The sequence below is a fragment of the Portunus trituberculatus genome, chromosome 17 (genome assembly GCF_017591435.1).
Source record: "Portunus trituberculatus isolate SZX2019 chromosome 17, ASM1759143v1, whole genome shotgun sequence".
Lineage (NCBI taxonomy): Eukaryota > Metazoa > Arthropoda > Malacostraca > Decapoda > Portunidae > Portunus > Portunus trituberculatus.
The window spans coordinates 14,113,587-14,121,842 of record NC_059271.1 but is presented as its reverse complement, the minus strand read 5'-3'; the positions used below and the strand labels follow the sequence as shown (position 1 = coordinate 14,121,842).

The 8,256-nt window shown below is 35.6% G+C and overlaps 1 long non-coding RNA gene across 1 annotated transcript; it reads right to left on the bottom strand.

Annotated features, from left to right (window-relative positions):
* Positions 1-6,772: 6,772 nt before the first annotated feature.
* LOC123504741 lies at positions 6,773-8,015 on the bottom strand. Its single transcript, XR_006674934.1, has 2 exons — positions 7,903-8,015; positions 6,773-7,589 (listed from the first exon to the last, which is right to left on the bottom strand). It is a non-coding gene; the product is annotated as an uncharacterized LOC123504741 (long non-coding RNA).
* Positions 8,016-8,256: the final 241 nt, after the last annotated feature.

The window sequence follows — 8,256 nt, the reverse complement described above, 5'->3', positions numbered from 1 at the left end:
TGCCTGCATTTCTGAGTTTTGTTACATAAAACGCTGGAATACACCAAATAAACACCTTTTTGACATATTTCACTTCCTTAGACTAATAGTGTGTTTTGCCTGCAAATATGAGTTTTGTTCCATAAAACGCTGGAATACACCAAAATAACCCATTTTTTACATATTTCAGTTCCTTAGACAAATAGTGTGTTTCCGTAGCATTTCTGTGTTTTGGTGGAAAACAGCAAAAAACTGATTAAATTACACGTTTCTCTTAATTTTACTTTGGATTCTCTATACTAGCTTGTTTTCATCAATTTTATCGTTTTGAAGCTAAATAATATAAAATGACGAATAAGGACAATTTTCAATCGAGATAGTTTTTTTTTCATAAAACACCTTAAAAACACATGAATAAGACGTTTTAACAAATGTAGTGTTTTGCTTGCATTTATGACTTTGGTGCATAAAACGCTAGAATACACTAAAATAACCCACTTTTGACATATTTCACTTCTTTAGATATATATTGTGTTTTCCCTGCATTTCTGAGTTTTGGTTCATAAAACGCTGGAATACATCAAAATAACCCCTTTTTGACATATTTCACTTCCTTAAACAAATAGTGTGTTTTCCCTGCAATTCTGAGTTTTGTTACATAAAACGCTGGAATACACCAAAATAACACCTTTTTGACATATTTCACTACCTTAGACAAATCATGTGTTTTGCCTGCATTTCTGAGTTTTGTTACATAAAACGCTGGAATACACCAAATAAACACCTTTTTGACATATTTCACTTCCTTAGACTAATAGTGTGTTTTGCCTGCAAATATGAGTTTTGTTCCATAAAACGCTGGAATACACCAAAATAACCCATTTTTTACATATTTCAGTTCCTTAGACAAATAGTGTGTTTCCGTAGCATTTCTGTGTTTTGGTGGAAAACAGCAAAAAACTGATTAAATTACACGTTTCTCTTAATTTTACTTTGGATTCTCTATACTAGCTTGTTTTCATCAATTTTATCGTTTTGAAGCTAAATAATATAAAATGACGAATAAGGACAATTTTCAATCGAGATAGTTTTTTTTTCATAAAACACCTTAAAAACACATGAATAAGACGTTTTAACAAATGTAGTGTTTTGCTTGCATTTATGACTTTGGTGCATAAAACGCTAGAATACACTAAAATAACCCACTTTTGACATATTTCACTTCTTTAGATATATATTGTGTTTTCCCTGCATTTCTGAGTTTTGGTTCATAAAACGCTGGAATACATCAAAATAACCCCTTTTTGACATATTTCACTTCCTTAAACAAATAGTGTGTTTTCCCTGCAATTCTGAGTTTTGTTACATAAAACGCTGGAATACACCAAAATAACACCTTTTTGACATATTTCACTACCTTAGACAAATCATGTGTTTTGCCTGCATTTCTGAGTTTTGTTACATAAAACGCTGGAATACACCAAATAAACACCTTTTTGACATATTTCACTTCCTTAGACTAATAGTGTGTTTTGCCTGCAAATATGAGTTTTGTTCCATAAAACGCTGGAATACACCAAAATAACCCATTTTTTACATATTTCAGTTCCTTAGACAAATAGTGTGTTTCCGTAGCATTTCTGTGTTTTGGTGGAAAACAGCAAAAAACTGATTAAATTACACGTTTCTCTTAATTTTACTTTGGATTCTCTATACTAGCTTGTTTTCATCAATTTTATCGTTTTGAAGCTAAATAATATAAAATGACGAATAAGGACAATTTTCAATCGAGATAGTTTTTTTCATAAAACACCTTAAAAACACATGAATAAGACGTTTTAACAAATGTAGTGTTTTGCTTGCATTTATGACTTTGGTGCATAAAACGCTAGAATACACTAAAATAACCCACTTTTGACATATTTCACTTCTTTAGATATATATTGTGTTTTCCCTGCATTTCTGAGTTTTGGTTCATAAAACGCTGGAATACATCAAAATAACCCCTTTTTGACATATTTCACTTCCTTAAACAAATAGTGTGTTTTCCCTGCAATTCTGAGTTTTGTTACATAAAACGCTGGAATACACCAAAATAACACCTTTTTGACATATTTCACTACCTTAGACAAATCATGTGTTTTGCCTGCATTTCTGAGTTTTGTTACATAAAACGCTGGAATACACCAAATAAACACCTTTTTGACATATTTCACTTCCTTAGACTAATAGTGTGTTTTGCCTGCAAATATGAGTTTTGTTCCATAAAACGCTGGAATACACCAAAATAACCCATTTTTTACATATTTCAGTTCCTTAGACAAATAGTGTGTTTCCGTAGCATTTCTGTGTTTTGGTGGAAAACAGCAAAAAACTGATTAAATTACACGTTTCTCTTAATTTTACTTTGGATTCTCTATACTAGCTTGTTTTCATCAATTTTATCGTTTTGAAGCTAAATAATATAAAATGACGAATAAGGACAATTTTCAATCGAGATAGTTTTTTTTTCATAAAACACCTTAAAAACACATGAATAAGACGTTTTAACAAATGTAGTGTTTTGCTTGCATTTATGACTTTGGTGCATAAAACGCTAGAATACACTAAAATAACCCACTTTTGACATATTTCACTTCTTTAGATATATATTGTGTTTTCCCTGCATTTCTGAGTTTTGGTTCATAAAACGCTGGAATACATCAAAATAACCCCTTTTTGACATATTTCACTTCCTTAAACAAATAGTGTGTTTTCCCTGCAATTCTGAGTTTTGTTACATAAAACGCTGGAATACACCAAAATAACACCTTTTTGACATATTTCACTACCTTAGACAAATCATGTGTTTTGCCTGCATTTCTGAGTTTTGTTACATAAAACGCTGGAATACACCAAATAAACACCTTTTTGACATATTTCACTTCCTTAGACTAATAGTGTGTTTTGCCTGCAAATATGAGTTTTGTTCCATAAAACGCTGGAATACACCAAAATAACCCATTTTTTACATATTTCAGTTCCTTAGACAAATAGTGTGTTTCCGTAGCATTTCTGTGTTTTGGTGGAAAACAGCAAAAAACTGATTAAATTACACGTTTCTCTTAATTTTACTTTGGATTCTCTATACTAGCTTGTTTTCATCAATTTTATCGTTTTGAAGCTAAATAATATAAAATGACGAATAAGGACAATTTTCAATCGAGATAGTTTTTTTTTCATAAAACACCTTAAAAACACATGAATAAGACGTTTTAACAAATGTAGTGTTTTGCTTGCATTTATGACTTTGGTGCATAAAACGCTAGAATACACTAAAATAACCCACTTTTGACATATTTCACTTCTTTAGATATATATTGTGTTTTCCCTGCATTTCTGAGTTTTGGTTCATAAAACGCTGGAATACATCAAAATAACCCCTTTTTGACATATTTCACTTCCTTAAACAAATAGTGTGTTTTCCCTGCAATTCTGAGTTTTGTTACATAAAACGCTGGAATACACCAAAATAACACCTTTTTGACATATTTCACTACCTTAGACAAATCATGTGTTTTGCCTGCATTTCTGAGTTTTGTTACATAAAACGCTGGAATACACCAAATAAACACCTTTTTGACATATTTCACTTCCTTAGACTAATAGTGTGTTTTGCCTGCAAATATGAGTTTTGTTCCATAAAACGCTGGAATACACCAAAATAACCCATTTTTTACATATTTCAGTTCCTTAGACAAATAGTGTGTTTCCGTAGCATTTCTGTGTTTTGGTGGAAAACAGCAAAAAACTGATTAAATTACACGTTTCTCTTAATTTTACTTTGGATTCTCTATACTAGCTTGTTTTCATCAATTTTATCGTTTTGAAGCTAAATAATATAAAATGACGAATAAGGACAATTTTCAATCGAGATAGTTTTTTTCATAAAACACCTTAAAAACACATGAATAAGACGTTTTAACAAATATAGTGTTTTGCCTGCATTTATGACTTTGGTGCATAAAACGCTAGAATACACTAAAATAACCCACTTTTGACATATTTCACTTCTTTAGATATATATTGTGTTTTCCTGCATTTCTGAGTTTTGGTTCATAAAACGCTGGAATACATCAAAATAACCCCTTTTTGACATATTTCACTTCCTTAAACAAATAGTGTGTTTTCCCTGCAATTCTGAGTTTTGTTACATAAAACGCTGGAATACACCAAAATAACACCTTTTTGACATATTTCACTACCTTAGACAAATCATGTGTTTTGCCTGCATTTCTGAGTTTTGTTACATAAAACGCTGGAATACACCAAATAAACACCTTTTTGACATATTTCACTTCCTTAGACTAATAGTGTGTTTTGCCTGCAAATATGAGTTTTGTTCCATAAAACGCTGGAATACACCAAAATAACCCATTTTTTACATATTTCAGTTCCTTAGACAAATAGTGTGTTTCCGTAGCATTTCTGTGTTTTGGTGGAAAACAGCAAAAAACTGATTAAATTACACGTTTCTCTTAATTTTACTTTGGATTCTCTATACTAGCTTGTTTTCATCAATTTTATCGTTTTGAAGCTAAATAATATAAAATGACGAATAAGGACAATTTTCGAATCGAGATAGTTTTTTTCATAAAACACCTTAAAAACACATGAATAAGACGTTTTAACAAATGTAGTGTTTTGCTTGCATTTATGACTTTGGTGCATAAAACGCTAGAAATGATGTGGAGCACGTGAATGAGAGACTGGTAGAGGATGTGCGGAGTGCTGCAAAGCGCAAGATAGGGTATGTGAGAGTAGGAAGAAGAAAGAAAGTACGTAAACCATGGTGGAATGATGAAATCAGAGAGGCTAGAAAGGAGCGAAAGAGAAGGAGTAGACAATGTAGGTGGCTGAGGAAAAAGAGGCATGAAAGCGATGAGGCAGAGAATGAGTACCAGAATGCATGGGAAATGTATGTAAAGCAGCAGAGAAAGACAAAGCGAATGATAGTGAAGGCTAAAGTAAAGTGTGAAAGGAGTGTGATTGAATCTTTAAGAGAGAAAGGCATGGAAGGTGGCCGTGAATGGTACAAGTTCTTGAGAGGTGAGAATATGGCAGACAGTGTTGGAGTGGAGAGTTTGAAGGTGAATGGTGAAGTTGTAACAGAGAAGGAAGGAATGAGACAGGCAATCAGACAGTTCTGGGAAGAAGTGGGTGGTGTAGGTGAGGTGTTTGGTGTGAGAGAAGGATGTGTGACACTGGAGAGAAGGAATGCAGATGAACTGGATGAAAGGATCAGCAAGGAGGAGGTGGAGAAGTGTGTGAAAAGGCAGAAGAATGGGAAGGGAGCAGGACCGGATGAAATACCATATGAGCTGTATAAGAATGGAGGTGATGTTGTGATTGACAGGATGACTGAGCTTTTTAACCAGGTGTGGGAGGAGGAGAGAGTGCCGAGAATGTGGAATGAGTGCAGGGTGATTCTGCTGCATAAGGGCGGACACAAGAGTAAGAATGTGTTGAAAAATTAAAGGCCGATCGCGTTAGTCAATACAGTAGGCAAAGTGTTCAGTGCGGTGTTGAATGCCAGATTGTGTAAGTGGATTGAAAGAGCTGGAGTATTAGGTGAGGAACAGAATGGTTTCCGTGCGGACAGGAGAGCTGAGGATAACATGTTTGTGGTGAATTAAATGATTGAGAAAAAAAGAGGGATGGAGGTAAATTGTATTTGGGTTTCCTGGATATAGAGAAAGCTTATGATAGGGTGAATAGAGAAATGCTAGGTAGAGTCCTAGAAAAGATTGGGTTGAGTGCCAAGATAGTCAACATCGTGCGTACCATGTAAGTTGATACCAGAGCTATGTACAGTTTAGGAGATAAAGAAACAGACTGGGTGAGGAGTGAGAGAGGAGTTAGGCGAGGATGTATTTTGTCACCAACCCTTTTCAGCCTGTACCCAGAGGGGTTAGCAGCCAGAATGAGAAGGATGAATGCAGGAGTGAGTGTGGGGATTGATAAGATAGGTGTGCTTCTTTATGCAGATGACGTAGTGGTTATGAGTGAGTCAGCAGAGGAGCTGCAAAGTCTGCTGGATGTGGTTGATGGGTATGGAAGAGATTTTGGAGTTAAGTTTAGTAGTGAGAAGAGTAAGGTGATGATTGTGAATAGCTCGGAGGATGAATGTAATGCAGCATGGAGGCTGGGAGAGAATGAGTTGAAGCAGGCACAAGAATACAAATACTTAGGGATGTGGATGAGTCCGAATGGGTGTGAAAAGTCAAAGAATGAAAAAAAATAAGCTTGGTGAACCAGTGGGTGGGTCATTTAGGAAGCGCGGCAAGGATGAGAGCAAGTAAGTATGACGTGCTGAGAGAAGTGTGGAAGAGTGTGGCTGTCCCCAGTATAATGTATGGTATGGATGTGACTGCATGGAACGAGAGTGAAATTGACAAGTTAAAAGTGGGGCAGTGTAGAGTAGCTAGGCTGGCACTGAATGCACCGAGGTACACGGCAGTAGAAGCCTTAAGAGGGGATATGAGATGGAGCTCTTCTAGGGAAAGACTTATAAAAGCGACACTTAGGTACGAGATTAGGCTTGAGAGAATAGATGATGCAAGAATAGCAAGGAAGGTATATCTGTGGAGTGAAAGTGGAAGCAAATGGAGGAAAAGGTGTATGAGAATGACAGAGAGGAATGGTCTACACTCTACAGCAGTGGTTCCCAACCTTTTCTAGTTTGCGGCACCCTTGGCAAGCCTTTCAAAACTTCCCGGCACCCTTATAAGGAAATACATATTTAAAATCTCCGTTGTTTTTTTATTATATATATTTTTTTCATTTCGACATTTTGCATCGATGTAACAACACCTTATACATAGATATGAAAATTTTCTTTACACTGATCCTGCTATTACAAAAAATGGTATTATAATACAAATATGTAATTGTGACAAGTTTTACAGTAGTTGCACAATGTATTCAAGTAGTTACAGTGTTACACTATGATACAAGACATACACACAAATAGACAAGAGTGAACCATGCATGTATATTTAGTGTGAAACTTGCGATTGATGCTTGGAACACAAACTCTTGATATCAGGTCTTATTGTTGATAATGCCACCCGCATATCATCCTCAAGTGAAAGAAGCCTATTTCTTTGTTTCGATTTTATTGTTGCCATGGCAGAAAATGCCTGCTCACACAGATACGATGTGGAGAAAGGCAAAAGTAGAGAAATAGCTTTCTTAGCCAAATTAGGATATTCCCCCGATGTTCCATGCCAAAAAGCTGCCAGTGTCACGTCACTCTTCTCAAATTTGACTTCCAGTGTTGAATCAGCAGACATATCAAGAAATTCGTCACGTTCTATTGCCGTGAAGTCCTGTTCTTCAGCCATGTCAGCCAGTTCGAAGGGTGATACAATCCAATCCAAAGAGATGCGTGCTTCCTCTTTTCACATTTTGATTCAGATGGTCCAGGAACATCTTCAATGTTTGACTCTGAAGCAGTACCAATACTGGAAGCCACCATTTGGTCTTGAGATTCATCTTCCTGTACTTTTCGCTTCCTCACAACGAACTTAACCATCCTTCTTTCTCGACGTTGTCAGATAAGACGTATTCTGAAAAAAAGGAAAAAAATAGAGGCTTAAATTAGCTTTTGATACTTAGGTAGAAAGCGACAAACACGGTTTTAGCTTATCTCAAGAATTGCAAATGATCACAAATTTACGACGTGTTTACATTTGGTATTACAGGAGAAAATTATTAAATTTTGCTTTTGGTGTTATAAAGCATAGAAATTCATTACTAATACTTCGTAATTAATTACTAAAAAAAAGAAAAAGATGAACAAACGACTCACGAACTCAGCTAGTTAGCAATACATACCAGGTATGTATTGCTAACGAGCTGAGGGAGGAGGATATGTCATACCTTCTGCTTCCTTTGCGTCACCAATCAGTACTGAGACATTCTGGGCTCTGGCCAGTGGCGACTCGCTGTGCGCCCTGCCCTGTACGTGTGTCATACGCGTCAGTCTACAACCCTCACTCCTCCTCCTCCCACTCTCCCGCCAAGCTGTTCTCTCCAGTGTCCGTACAATTATTACACAGCAAAATCATATAATTAGTATTGTTCTCCTGGATTGTAATTTTCCATAAGTACAAATTATTATACAAATTCAATGAAAAGTAGCTAAGTTGAAAATTCGATCGCTAAATTGTGCAGCAGCAGCAGAAGCAGAGAGAGTGAAGTTAATGCAATTTTTTCCCCTGAATTTTGGCGGCA